At 41.6% G+C, this 18172-nt stretch overlaps 1 protein-coding gene across 1 annotated transcript in view; it reads right to left on the bottom strand.

Moving 5' to 3' along the window:
• LOC109930127 (metabotropic glutamate receptor 7) overlaps positions 1–18172 on the bottom strand; it is a 645315-nt gene that overhangs the window by 1345 nt on the left and 625798 nt on the right. The window lies entirely within an intron of this gene.

The raw sequence follows: 18172 nt of genomic DNA, 5'->3' as shown, positions 1-18172 counted from the left end.
TAACCAGCCAAGTGGTATAAATATGCAAATGTCTTTTCCCTTTCCACGAGACACCTACATTCCTTTTAGTGCTTTACACAAATTAACTGGTAACAGGGAATCAAAGTCTTTGCACAAACATTTACTTCCTGACCTCTTGATTAGTCAGTGGAGTTGACCAGCAGAGGCATGAGTCAAATAGCATCCTTCTGTGCTGTAAAATGTTCTGACATTTGCACATTTATACCACTTGGCTGGTTACTTAATCCTAAAACCTAAAAGTAAAAACTTTCCTTTGCACCTGGAACAAAAAGAAATGGGGGAGAAACAGGAACATGCTGCACATTTGTTAAAATGATTTCTCCCACAATCCAATAACTAATTAATTCACTCAAAAGTAGAGGTATACACTACAATATGGCTTCTACAAGATATGTGGACGCTTGACTGAATCAAAATGGGAAATGGTTTAAACTGCAGACATTCTTATGGCGAGGATGAATTGATTTATATTAAAGAAAATATTCAGTAATGAGACTTGCAAATATAATTAGTTAGTAACTAACTACTTTGATATCAAATAAAAACCAAAAGAACTGTGGATGCTGTAAATCAGGAACAAAAACAGTTAACGTTTCGGGTCTGGTGTTCTGAGGAAGGGTCACCAGACCCGAAACATTAACTCTGTTTTCTCCTTCACAGTTGCTACCAGACCTGCTGCGCTTTTCCAGCAACTTTATTTTTGTACTTTATCAAATTGTTTTCCCCTTGTTTCTCTTTCCAATTTTCTTCCCTCCCCTCCTCAGGGGACTGCCTCATTCTCAATGTGACTTTTCTGACGCGCTTACGATTTTGTTCAAGTACTGAATTGCCACCTACAAACAGGTAATGACTGCTGCCAGGATATTCAATTGGGGGAAAATGTCACAGCCAAACCTGGTGTTGTCCTGATTGATCTCTACCTCGGCTTTGGATTCCAATAACATGATCTTCATGCCAATTGCTCCTTGCTGCTATTAATCGTGTGTTTCACTCTACCCACATGGAAGTATTTGTTGGGTTTTCATGCGCACAGAAAAAGAGATGCTTACTGAAACTGTGGTATGTCTGTGGTTAAACACCTTTTTGGAATAGAACTTGATAGCAGAGGTTACTGGAGCCAGTCTTTGTAAATAAATAACACTGTGAAACATAAGCAATTCCTAATTGTATAACACCACAGTTTCAGTAAGAATTGATTTTTACGTACTAAAGAGAGTGGTTAGCTCAGTTGGAGGCATGGCTGGTTTGTGATGCAGAATAATATCAATTCCCGCACTGCTGAGGTTACTATGAATGAATCTCATCCTCATCCTTAGCCTCTATCCTCGCCTGATGCATGGTAACCCCCTGGAAGCTGCCCTATGGTAACTTGACCTTTTTTACTTTAACATGCTGAAGTCAAACTCCAATTAATACCCCCCTAAGAGCCATATAATTAAATACAATTGATGTATCATTCATGCATTAAATGCTCCGTCGAAGTAAAACTTTGGTTCTCAATATTAAGCTCTAAGTTTCAGAACTAATTAGAAAGTCAAATGAAATACTGCTATGTATTGGAATGGGAATGGAATATGAAAGCAGGGAGATTTTACCGCAGGGCCTGGGTGAGACCACAACTAGAATGTGGGTACAGTTTAGGTCTATTTGAAAACATATGAGCTGGAGTAGCCCACCACTGGAACCTGCTCTGCCATTCTAGATCATATCTGAACATCTACATCAACTTCCAGCACCATCCCTCTCATTCCTTCATGTCACTTAATATCTGGAAAACTATGACTTTGTTCAAGACAGACGAATAATTGTACTTCCACAACCCTCTGTGGTAAAGAATACAAGCAATTCATCATCCTCTGGGTGATGAAATTCTTCCTCATGTCAATACGAAATGGTTTGCCTCTTTATTCTGAGCACATAAGCATTTTCAAACCATAAGATTTGTCTCCTATTCTTTGCATTTCTTCAGAATACAAGGCGAGTCTCCTTACAGCACAGACCCACCTTATGACAACATGTAAGCTCCTGAATGGTCTTGACAGGGTGGATACTGGGAGGTGGATACCACTAGAAGCGGACACAGTTTAAGAATAAGAGGGTCTCCCTTTTAATGTGGGGATGAAGAGAATATTTTTCTCAGAGGGTCATCTGAATATATTCAAATAGTTAGATTTTTGCTTTTAGAAAAAGGAATCTGGGATTACTGGGGTGGGGGGTGGGAGGGTGTGAGGCAACAGAATAGAGTTGAGACTACTGTCATCAGATCAGCTGTAACAATTGAATGATGGAGCAGGTTTGAAGGGCCAAGTAGGTTAATCTTGTTCCTAAATCTTTCACGTTCCTTTTGAAAGTCAAAAATAACTCCCATTTTGTTTTTTTTTTTTAAGAATCCCTAAATGGGTGAATACTTCTCCCCTGCAACTCACAGCTTCTCTAATGTTGTAAACTCTCTGGAAGATGCCTACACCTCTCTTATTCTTGTCATCCTTTTAAAACTTTTATCTCTTCGACTAAGCTTTTAGTCAATCTCTCTCCCTTTGCTCATCTTTGTGGACTCTGTCTTTTGAAAAGGACTGGAGAACATTAATTCCTCTACAGTAAGGGTCCTATACTAAGGTGATTGTTGTCATCATTGTCCTCCAACCCAAATCTACTTAAAAGCAGAATCTGATGGAAAAAATTCAGGTAAAAGTATATTTTGTTTATTGTATATAGAAAAATGAAACATTTCTGATGTGATTTTTGCCTCCAGCAAGGAATCTCTTTTCCAAGGATCGGTGTTGGGACCGCAATTATTTACAATTTATAAAGAAGATTTGGAGCTGGGGACCACGTGTCGGGTGTCAAAGTTTGCGGATGACACTAAGATGAGTGGCAAAGCAAAGTGTGGACAGGACTGTGAAACTTTGCAGAGGAACATAGATACATTGAGCGAGTGGGCAAAGGTCTGGCAGATGGAATACAATGTAAATAAATGTGAAGTCATACATTTTGGTAGGAGTAATAGTAAAAAGGATTATTACTTGAATGGTAAAAAGTTGCAGCATGCTGCTATGCAGAGGGACCTGGGTGTCCTTGTGCATGAATCACAGAAGGTAGGTCTGCAGGTACAACAAGTAATTAGGAAGGCAAATGGAATTTTGTCCTTCATTGCTAAAGGGATTGAAATAAAAAGCAGAGAGGTTATGTTGCAGCTGTACAAGGTGCTGGTGAGGCCATACCTGGAGTACTGTGTGCAGTTTTGGTCTCCTTACTTGAGAAAGGATGTACTGGCACTGGAGGGGGTGCAAAGGAGGTGCACTAGGTTGATTCCAGAGTTGAGGGGGTTGGCTTATGAGGAGAGACTGAGTAGATTGGGATTATATTCATTGGAATTCAGTAGATTGAGGGGGGATCTTATAGAAACATATATAAAATTATGAAGGGAATAGATAAGATAGAAGTAGAGAGGATGTTTCCACTGGCAGGTGAAGCTAGGACAAGAGGGCATAGCCTCAAGATTAGAGGGAGCAGATTTAGGACTGAACTGAAGGAATTTCTTCACCCAGAGGGTTGTTAATCTATGGAATTCCTTGCCCAGTGAAGTAGTTGACGCTACTTCAGTAAACGCTTCTTAAAAAAAAAAGTAGATTTTTTTTTTGAACAATAAAGGAATTAAGGGATACAGTGAGAACGCGGGTAAGTGGATCTGAGTCCATGAAAGGATCAGCCATGATCTTATTGAATGGCGGAGCAGGCTCGAAGGGCCACACGGCCTACTCCTGCTCCTAGTTCTTATGTTCTTATCTTCTTATGATGTGATGATATATTATCCTTAGTAACATAAAAACGAGGATGATGTGTTACTGAAAATTTGAAAAGACACTTATTACCATTAGCTACATTGTACAAATCTAGCATTCACAGACACATCAGTGTCTGGGTTTAACATTAAGATATTTGGTTATAACACAAAGCATGCTTCCAGTAGTTTGTCATACTTAAGTGATGATTACATCAGAGACCATATCCTCAGGTTACATGCAATGGCAGTGATAATATCATTAGCATGTCTCTTACTGAACCAACAATATCTATCAATTTGAAAGATGGGTGACATTCGCTGAGTTTTGCGTGGTAATGATGGCTAAAGAATGGTTGTTCACTGTCACTACACCTGTGAAACTGTTAGCAACTTCTAGAGTCTTCACATACACAGTTCTACGCAGAAGTTCTAAAGTTGTCAGTGCTCCTTTGCATCTCACTGAGCCAAACTTTTGTAATATTATGGTGAAAAGCACAAAGTTACTTCATTGTTACTGATTAATTACCACTAAAATAAAGAGCTTCGGTCTGGCAAACTGATTTTATATTTGTGTATTAGTATTTTTTTTTTCTATTTTGACAAAATTCCCAAGTCTTTGACAATAATAAAGTTTAATTGTTATTTCCAGCTTCAAATGGGTAAGTTTTCAATCATTTATTTAACTCTTGTTAAAATGTGAAGAAGAACTAGTGCTTTTTGCCTTTTTTGAGATCTGATTGTCAAGCAGGGAAAGAAGCTATCAACGTTACTGCTGCTGGATGCCATGAGCTCCCTTGATTTGATGTCCGATTCAAATTAACACCAGGAAAGGGGAACCCATGCCCCAGAGATCAGTAATGGGCAGCTTTCTTCAAGGTCGGTAATGAATGCTATTGCTTTGCTGATGACTGCAAAATCCAGACCGAAATGTTGCAATTTGCTGTTAACCCAGTTTAGCTGAAAGCAGAGAAGTAATATAAATATTTCAAAACCAACATAGCGATGTAGACTTTAAACGACAGATTTATTTTTGCCACATAGAACAACTATGTGCCTCATTTCTGTCTAGTCTTGAGTGCATGGATGCTTTGCAAGTATTCCCCCTCCACCCCAACAATGTGCAGGTTCCTTTTTACAAGAGAACAGTGCACCCCTCCCTTGTTGATGCACATATATTAGAATACAAGCCTGTTAGACAGTTTTCACATTAGAATCTTGCAGCCTAAGACAATAGGATATGAGAGAGAATTAGGTCATTTGGCTCATCAAGTCAGCTCTGCCAATCGATCATATCAGGTAAGTTTCTCAACCTGTTCTTTTGCATCCTCTCCTAACCATTGATCCACTTACTAATCAAGAACCTATCTATTTCTGTCTTAAATACATTAATGACTTGGGCTCCCCGGCGCACCATGCCCTGTAGAAATTTCTCCTCATCTCGGTTCTAAAGGGTTGTCCTTTCACTCTGAGTCTGGGTCCTTTTAGTTCTAGCCTCTCCATGTCCACTCAATCCTGGCTTCTCAGTACTCTAAGTTTCAACAAGATCCGCCCTCATCATTCCAGACTCGGGGTCTGCAACTGCACTTTATATACCAAGCCTTTCAGTCCCAGGATCATTCTTGGGAACCTCCTCTAGAATCCCTCCAATACCAGTGCATCCTTCCTTAGATACTGGGATCAAAACTGTTCATGATATGCTAAACATGATCTGACCAGTGCCTTACACAGTGGCAGCAGTATGTCCCTGCTCTTGTATTCTAGCCCTCTCAAAATGAATGCTAATGTCACATTTGCTTTCCAAAGTCTCTACTGTACTTCAGATTTCTGAAGCTTTTCCCTGTTGAGAAAATAGTCTACACTTCTTCTATTCTTCTGACCAGAATGCATAACCTCTCACTTTCCCACATTGTATTCCATCTGCCACTTCTTTGCCCACTATCCTTGTCTGTCCAAGTCCTCCTGCAGCCTCCCCACTTCCTCAACGTTACCTGTCCCTCCACCTATGTTTGTGTCATCTGCAAACGGAGCAACAATGCCCTCAGTTCCTTTGTCCAGATTGTTAATGTATCACGTGAATAGTTGTGGTCCCAACAGTGACATCCTGTGGAACTCCACAAGTCACTGACTGCCATCCTGAAAAAGACCACTATACCCCCTCTCTCTGCCAGTCAGCCAAATCCTCTATCCATGCTCGTAGCTGTCCTGTAATACCATGGGGTCTTGTCTTATTCAGCAGCTTCCTGGAAATCCAAATAGATCACGCCGACTGTCTAACTTGCTTGCTTGTTAGCTCCTCAAAGAATTCTAACACATTTGTCAGGCATGACCTCTCTTTTACAAAGTCATGCACTTCAAAGTACTCTTCACTCAGTCATTCTTAACAATGGATTGTAAAATCTTAACTGACGTCCGGCTAACCGGCTTCCCACCTTCTGCTTGTCTCCCTGCCTCCTTTAAATGGGGGTGTTACATTAGCCATTTTCCCATCCTCTTGGTCCCTCCCTGACTCCAGTGATTCCTGAAAGGTCATCACTAATGCCGCCACAATCTCCTCTAGCTATCTCCTTAAGAACCGTGGAGTATAGTCCATCTGGTTCGGGTGATTTGTCAACCTTCAGGTCTTTTCTGTTTCCCAGCACCTTCTCCTTGGTGATGGCCACTGCACCCACCTCAGCACCCCCTCTCTCAAAGTTCTGCTTTGCTTCCACTGTGAAGACTTAATGCAAAGTACCTACTCAGCTCCTCTGAAATTATATTGTTCCCCATTACTACATCTCCAGCCTAATTTTTAAGCGGTCCAATGTCCACTCTAGCCTCTCTTACCTTTTTATTATATATCTTTAAAAAAACACTTTATATCACTAGCTACCAGCTCGAGGGACAAGTGGCCAGTCTACTGCTTGATATAACATGAGGTAGGTATTCTGTGAATAATTATTTAGAGCTGGAATTAAGTCTACAACTTCACTGAGAATGAGTAGGGAATTCTCTGCCAGTGTGTAAGGAACTACAATGGTTCACTCTGTTTTGTTGTAAAACTGGTAGTCTAGTTGGTACATTATTTTAATCCAGTGCTGCTCTCCATCTAGCCTTTCTGCTATAACCTTTTAAAATTCAAGCTTAAAGATGACTAATCGTAAATTGTTGACTTTCTTCTCTCCTGTTTGCAGTGGTGTCCTGGACTATGAGCTGGAACTTCATAGAGGTTCCCAAATTGTGTTAATTCATGACCTATTTTCTTTTGCTCCTATTAAAACAAAGACCAGTAGTGCTAACAGGGTTGAATATGTTTCAACTTCTCCCCGACACAGTTTTGAAAATGATACACTTGTCCAGGAGTCTATTTCCAGCAGCTTCCTATGAGTAAAACCTACAAGCTCTGCAGGCACACGCAAGTTACAGTTCTTTTATTTTTCACGCCTGAATGAGCAAGCAAAATATGGACACTTGATGTGAAAATCAAATTATTTGTAATTTGTGTCCTGAGCTGTTTGGAAGGCAAGGTCAATGCTGGTGCATGAACTGTGAAGACACATCCTAATTCTAAATAATTTTCCTTTTCCCATTCTGAAGTAGATCCACTCGAACAGCTAAACAAACTACAGTTTCCCAACATGGTTATTTGTTCTACAGGCATGTGTTGCTTTGTTAAGAAAGAGAACATGTGTAAAATATCCTCTTCCCTAATTGTGTCAGAATTAAAGCTCCATAAAGTGAGGTTGCAAGCTTGCTTGTTGAGCCGGTGTGTTTGATTGCAGACGTTTTGTCACCAAGCTAGGTAACATTGTCAGCGCATCTCTGGTGAAGCGTCGGTGTTCTTTCCCGCTTGTTATTTATATGCCTCGGTTTCCTGGAATGGTTGGTATTAATTCCTGTACAGTTCAATGTGTTTGATGGCGTTCCGTTTAGAATGCCAGGCCTCCAGGAATTCCCTGGCATGCCGCTGTTTGGCTTGTGCTATTATGGATGCGTTGTCCATGTGTATTGAGACCAGTGAGAATTGGTCGTGTTTCTTGGTGGCTAGTTGGTGTTCATGTATCGTTATTGTCAATTTTCTTCCAGTTTGGCCTATGTAGTGTTTCTCAGTCCTTGCATGGTACTTTGTATATTAGGTTAGTTTTATTGGTTGTGGGTATGGGGTCCTTTACGTTTGTCAGTAGCTGTCACAGGGTTGTTGGTCTGTAGGCTACCCTGGTACCTAGGGGTCTGAATAAACAACCACCCTGCGACAGCTACTGACAAACGTAAAGGACCCCATACCCACAACCAATAAAACTAATGTAATATACTAAATACCCATGCAAGGACTGAGAAACATGACATAAGGCAAACTGGAAGAAAAACGACAGTAAGGATACACGGACACCAATTAGCCGCCAAGAGACACGACCAATTCTCACTGATCTCAATACACACGGATGAAGGAGGACACGAATTCGCTGGGGACAACACATTTGTGATAGCACAAGCCAAATGGAGACATGCCAGCGAATGCCTGGAGGCCTGGTATTCCAACCAGAACTCCATCAACAAACACATTGAACTGGACCCGATATACAAACCGCTGAGAAACAGAACCGGAAGTGATACCAACTATCCCAACAAACCGAGGCATATAAATAACAAGTGGGACAGGACACCAACGCTTCACTGGAGAAACACGGACGTTGTTACCTCGCAGGGTGATGAAACGTCTGCAACCAAACACACTGGCTTGGCGAGCATGTCTACAACCTCATCGACAACCTGAGCTACAAATCTTCTCAAACTAAAGCTCCATAAAGTGCCTGCTATTTTAACACACAACACTAATTCTGTGGAAATGGATCATTCTGAGAGCAATATTTTCTCTGAATGACACTGGCAAGTGCCAGTCGGTTGGGAAAATCCAGCAATAATGAGGAAAATGACGTTTGAAGCAGAGTAGAAAAAAATTCTTCTTACGTGGTTATTGGCCCAAATTTTCCAATGGCAGGATAATCAATTATTTCTGCAGTACAGATAGGAGTCATACAGCATGGAAACAGACCCTTCATTCCAACTCGTCCATACCAACCAAGTTTTCCCAAACTAAACTAGTCCTACATCCCTCCTACACCTTTCCTATTTGTGTACCTGTCCAAGTGTCTTTTAAATGTTGTAACCATACCTGCATCTACTACTCCCTGGCAGTTCATTCTACACATGAACCACCTACTGTGTGAAAAAAGTTACCCCTCAGTTCCCTTTTTTGTTTTAAATGTTCTCCTCTCCCCTTAAAAAATATGCCCCGAGGGGAAAAGACCTGTGCTATTCACCTTATCTATGCCCCTCATGATTTATAAACCTCTACTGAAGGTCACCTCTCAACCTCTTGTGCTCCAGGGAAAAAAGTCCCAGCCTATCCAGCCTCTCCTTATAACTCAAACCCTCAATTCCGGCAATATGCAGTTCAAAAAACAACCCTTCAACACCACCTTCTATTTCCTACTGTCAAGCCAAATTTGTATCCAATGGGCAAACTCTCCCTGAATTCCATGTGATTTAACTTTATCTTACCATGCAAAACCTTGTCAAAGGCTTTACAGAAGTCCATGTAGATAACCTCTACCGCTCTACTCTCATCAATCTTTTTGGTTACATCCTCCAAAAACAAAACACGATTGACTTTGAGACATCATTTCCCATGCACAAAGGCATGCTGACTATCCTTAATCAGTCCTTGCCTGTTTAAATGCACGTAAATCCTATCCCTCCATCTCCTCCAACAGCCTTCCCACCACTGAAGTCAGACTCTCAGATCCATTGTCCCCTAGCTTCTCCTTACAGCCTTTCTTAAATAAAGGCACAACATTAGCCACCCACCAGTCCTTCACCCATGGCTGTAGATAATACAAATATCTTTGCTAGGGGTGCGATTTCTTCTCTACCTTCGGACAATGTCCTGAGATACACTTGATCAGATCCTGGAGATTTATCCATCTTTATGTCCTTTTTAAGACCCCCCCACCTCTTCTGTAATGTGAATTGTCTAAGGCATCAATATTTATTTTCCTGAGTTCTGTAGCCTGCATTTCTTTCTCCATAGTAAAAACTGACCCATGGGGACCTGGTGGTATCCCTATTGTGACGGACTCTGAAGGAGCAATCCTACTTTTAGAGGATATGTATCAATTTATATTGGATAACTGGGAGAGTTCCACCACAGTTAAGTAACTGCTCAGGAAACATTAAAACTATTAAACGTCTATTCTAACTCTTGGGTATTTATCAAGCTGACCCACACTACACATTCCCAAGCACCTTCCAGACCCTGAGCTGACACCTTCCCACCATCCCTCTGGAACGTTACACAGTCCCCACGACTGGGAATCAACGGACCTCGGAAAAGCCAGGCCAAGCTTTCACTGGCTAGATGAGAACTTCACTCGGGGTGGCATGGGGTCTATCTGCATGCAATGCCACCCAATTGTTAGCTAATCTTGTTCCATTTCGATGTAGGTTGCTATTTTTCCAGGCAGTGAGGAGAAAATAAATGTTGCAAATGCCTGATATTACAAGGTCTAGCAGGTACCTGGAGGCTATAGTTCATGGGCTTTCATATTGGCCACCATTCACCAACATCTGTAGACATGGGGCTTGGGGAGAAGTAGAGTTTAAAAAAAGTTGGGTGGGTACAGGGAGAGTGGTACCTGATGGGGTTGACAGGCAGAGCAAGGTGGAAAGTTATATTTATGGGAGGGGGGTGGAAGGTGATCCCTAGATTCGGAGATCGAGGCTGCAACTCCTTTTGAGAGGTTCACGGGTACAGTTTTTCTTTTGGGTGAGGGAGTGGGCTCCACTTGTGAAGAATGTGAGACCTTTCAGAGATAATTGTATTAATCGGGCAATTGCTCAGTACAGATTAAGGACGTCTGTAATCACAAAAGTCTACACGAGAACCTCATACATTGACTGACTAACTATATACACTGAAATTCCTGGCTACATGTCACTGATTTGTGATAGCTGTGGCTGTGAAGTGATATGAGCTCAGCTATAAAGTTTCAACTGTGTTCCACAACTCTCAAACCCATTCCAAGGTCTCTCAGTCTGCACAAGGTCCTAGATCTGGTGCCCTCACACTTGGATTGTTAATATTTTTACATTACCAAGAGAAGGTCATTGCAAAGAAGATAGAGGATGAGCAGGCACCTCACCACCATCCTTGGCTCTCCCTGTCCGATCATGAGCCATTTCCACCTGGATTCAGACAAGGGTTGGGATTGAACATAGCTGCTTGTGTTGGTTCTGTTCGAGGAAAGGTGGTGAGGTGACCCGAGTGAATGAATGGGCAACTAAGCAGGGAGGAAGGGCAAGTCATCTCCGGTGATGGGGTCGGGGACAGCCTTTAAGGGAAGATGCTGTATTCAAAAGTGAGAGGGGTCGATCATGAGCCTTGGTGGAAGGTGGCTACAGGCATTGGAGTTAAAGTGTCAGGTAGCAAAGAGGAAATTGTGGCATTTACTCTTACAGAGCGCAGAAAGTCCTTAAGCTTCTCTCTTTATTGCTCCTGACCATGGACATGACACTAATAACTTTGGGCCAGACTGGCAGGATCCTGTCTCCTGGTCTGGGAGAAAGAGGATGGTCCTCCTCAATTGCCTCCCACCACCTCCAGGTCCCTGTCACCAATTCATGGGCTACCTCTGTCGAAATTCTTCTCTCACTGGAACAGAGCAGCCTAGATGGCATTTAAAAGTGGTGCTGATGGTGGTGAAACCCAGAAGACCCCAAGTATTGCAGGCCAAGATTTTTTGGCCTCTGTACTATTGTTGTTTGTGTGAGCTTGATGCATACCCCTTAGCTGCTGCACATTCGACAGTAGTGACTGCACTTAAAAATGATATCATTGGCTGACTTTGATATATCTGGTGGTCATGGAGGGTGTTACATAAATGCAAGTCTGTCCTTCTCAAGTGACTTGGCCACGGAGCATCTCATGTTGAATTTGACAAGTTGGTCTTGATTTTGAAAATCCCTTCTGAATTCTTACAGCTGTCTGCACAATAACATCCTGTGTCCCACAGCTGACCCTCACATTTCACAGTTGGATCTGTACCTGAATCTAAATAACAACTGCAGATACCCCAGGTTTTACTCCCCTTCAGCTGCATATTTGAACCTTCAACAAGCAGATCATTAACCAATCTTAGTGAACCCAGAAAGATTGCGCAGTCACCTTGCAAGTATAAACTGCCTTTTTTTCTGAATGCAGAAACAGAATTTTAAATGAAGCTTGGCTAATTTGAAGCTTTTTAAAATCAGTTTTGTAGCACTTGCATTCTGAAAACCAATTGTTCATTAGTCTTGGCTAAACGCGCTAGTGCCTTGGAGTCCAATAATGCTGTGTGCAGGTCTAGTGCCAAAGACTGGGAGATATAATTTGGGCCAACGCTTTAGTGCATTACCAAAGGCAGGCTATGCTGTCTTGCAGATGAGACATTCAAGAACTATCCCCTTTGTCCTTCCAAGTGGCTATAAAAAATTCCATAGATCTATCTGATTAAGAGCATGGGAATTCTCCTGTTACCCTGGTCAATATTTCTCTCTCCATCAATATCATCAAAAGTAGACCAATTGTTAATTTCTTATTACTTTTCACAAAGACACACTGAGCAAAGTTCTTGGATACTCACAAATGTTTACAGCATGGAAGGACAACATTCGGTCCATCATGTCAGCACCGGTTAATTTAAGATCCAACTGCATCAAACCCATTTTTGCAGCTCCAAAGCCCTGTAGGCTCTGGCAATGCCAGTGGATACATGAATCCTCCTTAAATATTGGGAGTTTCTGACTCGACCACTCTTTCAGGCAGTGAGTAGCAGACTCCCACCATTCTCTGAAAATATTTCTCCATTCTCTGCTTTGCCTTCTCCTTCTGAATATGAACTGATGTTCCCTGATTATTGAACCCTCTATGAATGGAAAAAGTGCCTTCCAGTATCCTTCACAATCAAGTACCCTCCCTCAAACTTTACATCTTTGGACTGTGGGAGGAAACCGGAGCACCCAGCACAAGCCCATGCAGAGAGTCACCCAAGAGTAGGATTGAACCCAGGTTCCTGGTGCCGCGAGGCTGCAGTGCTAACCACCGAGCCACCGGGTTGCCTGATGGAGGGTAGCGATACCGAGGAAAACAACTCCAGACTTTTCAATCTGTCCTCAACTCAGAACATCTAATCCAAGTAGAATCCTGATAAATATCCTCGGCACCCTCTCTAATGTAATTACATCTACCCTGCTACCTTCAAGGATCTGTGCATATGCATACTAAAGTCCCTCTGATCCTAGGTGCTACGTGCATCGTATAATTCAGTTACCTTGTTAGACCTCCACTTGTGCATTACTTTACACTTTTCCAAGTTGATGCGATGTGCCAAGGCTCTGTCCAACTGACCAATCTATTGATATCATCCTGCAGTTTGCAGCTAACCTCCACCAGACAACATGCTGGCTCAGTGTTTAGCACTGCAGCCTCATGGTGCCAGGGACCTGGGTTCAATTTCACCCTCAGGTGACTCTCTGCATGGGCTTCTGTTGGGTGCTCCGGTTTCCTCCCACAGTTCAGGTTAGGTGGATAGTGTTTAGGAAGGTGTAGCCAAGTGGGGAAAACATGGAAAATGCAGGGTTACAGGGATACAGTAGGGGTGGATATGGGAAAGTGCTCTTTGGAGAATCAGTGTGAACTCGATGGGCCAAATGGCCTGTTTCCACAGTGTAGGTATTCTATGATTCCTCAGTATTACCAACCTTCCAATTTTCATGTCATCTGTGAATTTCTTGATCAAGTTTCCTACATTTAACTCCAAGTCATTAATAATTAGTCACAAACAGCAAGAACCCAGCACAGAACCTTGCGGGACCCCCGCTGGAAACAGAAATCCAGTCACAGAAACGTCCTTCTGTCATCATCTTCACCTTCCTGCCTCTCAGCTAATTTTGGATCTAATGTGCCACATTTCCTTGGATGCCCTGGGCTCTTTTTTAACCAGTCTGCCATGAGGAATATTTAAGTCTTGCTAAAGTCAATGTGGACCACATTAAATGCACTAACCTCACCACCATTCCCAGTTATACTGACTGCAGTCTTCATTGAATTCAATCATAATAATAAGAGTTTTAGTCATGGTGTCATTTGGTTAAATAAGCCCACCATGTCTATACCAACCAACAAACACCAAACTACACTAATCCCATTTACCTGCACTTGGTCCATAGCCTACTATGCCCTGCCATTTTAAGTTCTTGTCAAGACACTTCTTAAATGTTGCGAGGGTACCTACCTCTAACACCATCTGGGTGAAAATGTTTCTGTAAACCACTTACTCCTCCCCTTAAACTTGTGCCCTCTGGTCTTAACGTGTCTGTAATGGGGAAGAGATTCTCACAACCTACTCTGTCCATGCCTCTCAGTTATGTATACCTCAATCAGATCCCCTGTCCCCAGCCTCCTCTGCTCAAAGGAGAACAAACTCGGCCTATCCAGTCTCTCCTCAACTGAGACAACATCCTGGTGAATCTCCTTTTGCAGCTTCTCCAGTGCAATCGCATCCTTCCCGTAATGTGGTGACCAGAAATGCACACAGTATTCTGTCTGTGGTTTAACCAATATTTTATAAAGTTGTACCAAGGCTTCCTTATTTCTATGTCTGGCTAATGAAGGCCAGCATCACGTATGCCTTCTTCACCACCTTGTCTACCTGTGTTTGAAATTATCCCAGACCTGACCAAATAGATTTTCCTACTTAGAGGTCTTGTTAGACCATCCTATGATAGGTGTTATCTTGGGTGCAATGCTGCCAGTAATTTGGCACAGATTTAGGCTAAGAACATTGATGAAGACAGTATTTTCAGTTTAGGAACACAGAACTATAGGAGTAGGCCATTCAGACCCACTAGCCTGCTCCATCATTCCAGATTATGGCTGATCATCCATCTCAACACCAATTTCCCATTACCCTCGATGTTAATAGTGATTAGGGGTCTATCAATCTTGAACTTGCTTGATCTTCCACAGCCTCTAAGGGAGAGAATTCTAAAGATTCACCATCTTGAGTGAAAATTCCCATCTTATTCATAAATGTTTCTTTTCCATTTTGAGACTGTGTTCTAGACCGCACACCAGGGGTAACATCCTTTTCTGCACGTAATCCATCTATCCCTTTCAGAATATTCTGTTTCTATGAGAATACCTCTCATTCTTCTAAACACCAGAGAATACAGACCCAGTCTCCTTGATCTCTCCTCATAAGACTGTTCCAAAAATTAGCAAGTTTAATTTGCCAACTACAGCACATGTATCCTTCCTTGGGCAAGGGGACCATAACTGCATACAGTACTCCAGGTGTAGTCTCACCAATGTTCTATACAACTGAAGTCGTCTTGTATTAAGGCTAACGTACTATCTGTGTTCCATTTCAAATTGAGTGTACTCAAGATAGGATTGCTGGATATCAACACAGGTATATAAAATGAAAATCTAGTCAGAACATCAGCCAGACATCATTTGTACCTGGGTGGAACTCACCAAGGCATGAGATAAGATACTGAGTTGACAAGAATAAATAAAATAAAATTTATGTAGCTCATTCATTTTCTCTTCCTGTTGATGCTTATGGCTTTCAACCTTTCATGTCTGATGTTCCCAACCTCTCAGATACATTAAGCAAAGCATTTTTTTATGCCTAAGGATACATACTTCTTCTTTGACTCTTGCTGGGGCTAGTTGCTACCGCTAATATGGGTCTCTGACATCTCTCCTAAATGGTCGCTCCCACTGGGGAGGTTAGTGAGCTACTGGCCTTGGCTCATTCAGTCTTCAAATGAAATCCTCAGTGGCATATTGTCCAGGAGGTGTCACTACAATTTTAACAGTGGGAAACTCTGACTGGTTACTTCTCTCCCTAACCCAACAAAGTGCTTGAAGCCTAGTGCCACAATGTTTGGATTTGTTCATCTTCCACATTCTTTTCCATTGTTACAGTTTTGCCTTTAGACTTCTCTTTACTACGTGTGAATCCTTGATTCAGGTCAAGTAAGAAATCTACACCAGCATTCAACAGCTGATACCCAAACTTGCGAGCAGAATTGTGCAAATTACCACCTTCTCCAAAATCCAATTCCTCTCTTCCTTTGTTGTTATTTTTCTCAGAAGGAACAAAGGAAACATTATAAAATATGACAAAAATTTAATAGCGATCAGTTGTGTTTCGTACACAGCACTTTCAACATTAGGAGACGTTAGACTGAATCCAGACCAAAGTGGACGTATTCATTTCAGGAGGGAGGTTGGAAATTGGGAAGCACCTAAAACTAAGTTGATTTCTTAAATTAGGATATATGATATATCTAAAAAATACAGACAAGTGAGATGCCTTGGAAATAATTTACTGGGCATCTCAAAATAAATATCTAGAAAACCAAACGCTGTTAGAATCATTAACTTAGGGTCAGGTTGTGAAGACCACTCTTCATGAGCAAGAGGTGCCAAGCGGTCTGCCTCAAGCCAGTAAAGTGAACAGCTTTTGAGGCCTTGGGGTCTTTCCAAAATTGGAACAATAGGAACAGCCTGAATGGATGGGGTCAAGCTCCCACAGAACCAGGGTTTTTAGTTTGGCTTTCAGTAGCAGTTTCTAGGTCACGAAACCGGATGTGGAAGCTCTTATTCCTCTTTCTGTTACAGATAAAAGCTGGGGTTATCTTCTTGCTGCTAGAATTGCATGTGAGACAATCTATTTTACATGAATTTGTCTTTGCCCAGTGTGTGTTTTATAGGATGTTACTATATTAGAACTGTTAATGAGTAGTCATTATTTTAAGTATTTCAATAGAGTTACAGTTAAGCTTTAATTTTTGTCTGTACTTTAACTGTGGTGTATGAATAAAATGTGTTTTGCTTGTAGTTTGACTAATCAAATCTGGAATGCAACATCTGGTTCTTGCCTTTAAAATATATAAAAAAAAAAATGTTAGGGTCTAGGCTATCTCCTTGACATGTTTTGAGGGGTTCTGGTCTGGTCAATAACATTCATGCAAAACACATGATCACTATCGAGAGCATGAAGGTGAGCAACCAGATGGTTTATTTCAAGATCTGAAGCTGGGGGGAGAAATGAGGGTTTGTGTTTCTCAATGTGCCATTTTTTGAAAGTAGAAGTAGTGAGGGTAATTCCACAGCTCTGCTAAAACCTAAATCAGTGACTTGAATGAAGGGATTGAAATTATGGTGGCTACATTTGCCAATAACAAAGATTGGTGGAAGTCAAGAGATAAAAGGAAGTTATAAAGATATGTTACAGATAGGTTAAGAAAATGGGCAAAACGTGGGGAAAATGTGATCTTGTCCACTCTGGCAGGGTATATTATCTAAATGGAGAGACTGCAGAACTTTATAGCAGAGGAAGATCTTGGTGTCCTGATACATGAATTGCAAAATGTTAGTATGTCGGTGCAGCAAGTGATTTGTTGCAAGAGGAATCGAGCACAAAAGTAGGAAGGTGTACAAAGCCTTAGCTGGACCACATCTGGAGCACTGTGTACAGTTTTGGTCTACTTACTAAAAGAGGATATAATTGTATTCAAAATAATTCACTACTTCTTGAATGTTCACCTGAGAGATGATTGACGGTCTTGTGGAATTCTTTTCCTGGGATAGGAGTAGAGGGTGGGTATACTTAAGGCCAAGTTCGATTTTTGATCGAGGGATTCCAGGGTAATTGATGATACACAGGAAAGCGTACAGGGAGGCAATAATTGAAACAGCCATGATGTTATCAAATGACAAAATGCTTCAGGTGTTGAATGGCCTCCTCCTTCCCCTAATTCTTGAGCTCAGTCTTATCTAAGCAGCAGTTCTAAAATATGCATCCTTGAGCTGTCTCAAATAAACCAAAGCATAAAATACAAACAATGGGCTACTCAGAGCCACCCAGTTCATAGATATCTCCCTTTACAGAGTAGAATGCACTCCTCATTTAATTACAAAGTCCTAAAAACATGAAGAAGCTGACAATCCTCAGACAGATGGAGTGCATCTTTGTCACTTTGCTACTTTCACTATAATTGGATGTATAGTGGCCAAACTCAGAAAAGATCTTCGGGAGGTAACAATTTCTTTACCACGAAGCTTTAACAGCAACGCTGCTGTTAAATTGAGGTTTGACAATTGGGCTATATGAACAATACTACTGAACACTCAGTCAGGCAACACATTTACACATGGCACATGATCTGTGAAGTTATGCTGGGACTGATATATCAGTAATGCTTGGAACAACATCCTGGAGACCCTATTGAGAAATTTTAGCTTCAGGCAAAAGGAAAGCAGATTAACCAGCCTGCTGA

The sequence above is a fragment of the Rhincodon typus genome, chromosome 16 (assembly GCF_021869965.1).
Source record: "Rhincodon typus isolate 14 chromosome 16, sRhiTyp1.1, whole genome shotgun sequence".
Lineage (NCBI taxonomy): Eukaryota > Metazoa > Chordata > Chondrichthyes > Orectolobiformes > Rhincodontidae > Rhincodon > Rhincodon typus.
Note: the sequence above shows the minus strand (reverse complement) of the source record. Positions and strands in the feature narration are given on the sequence as shown.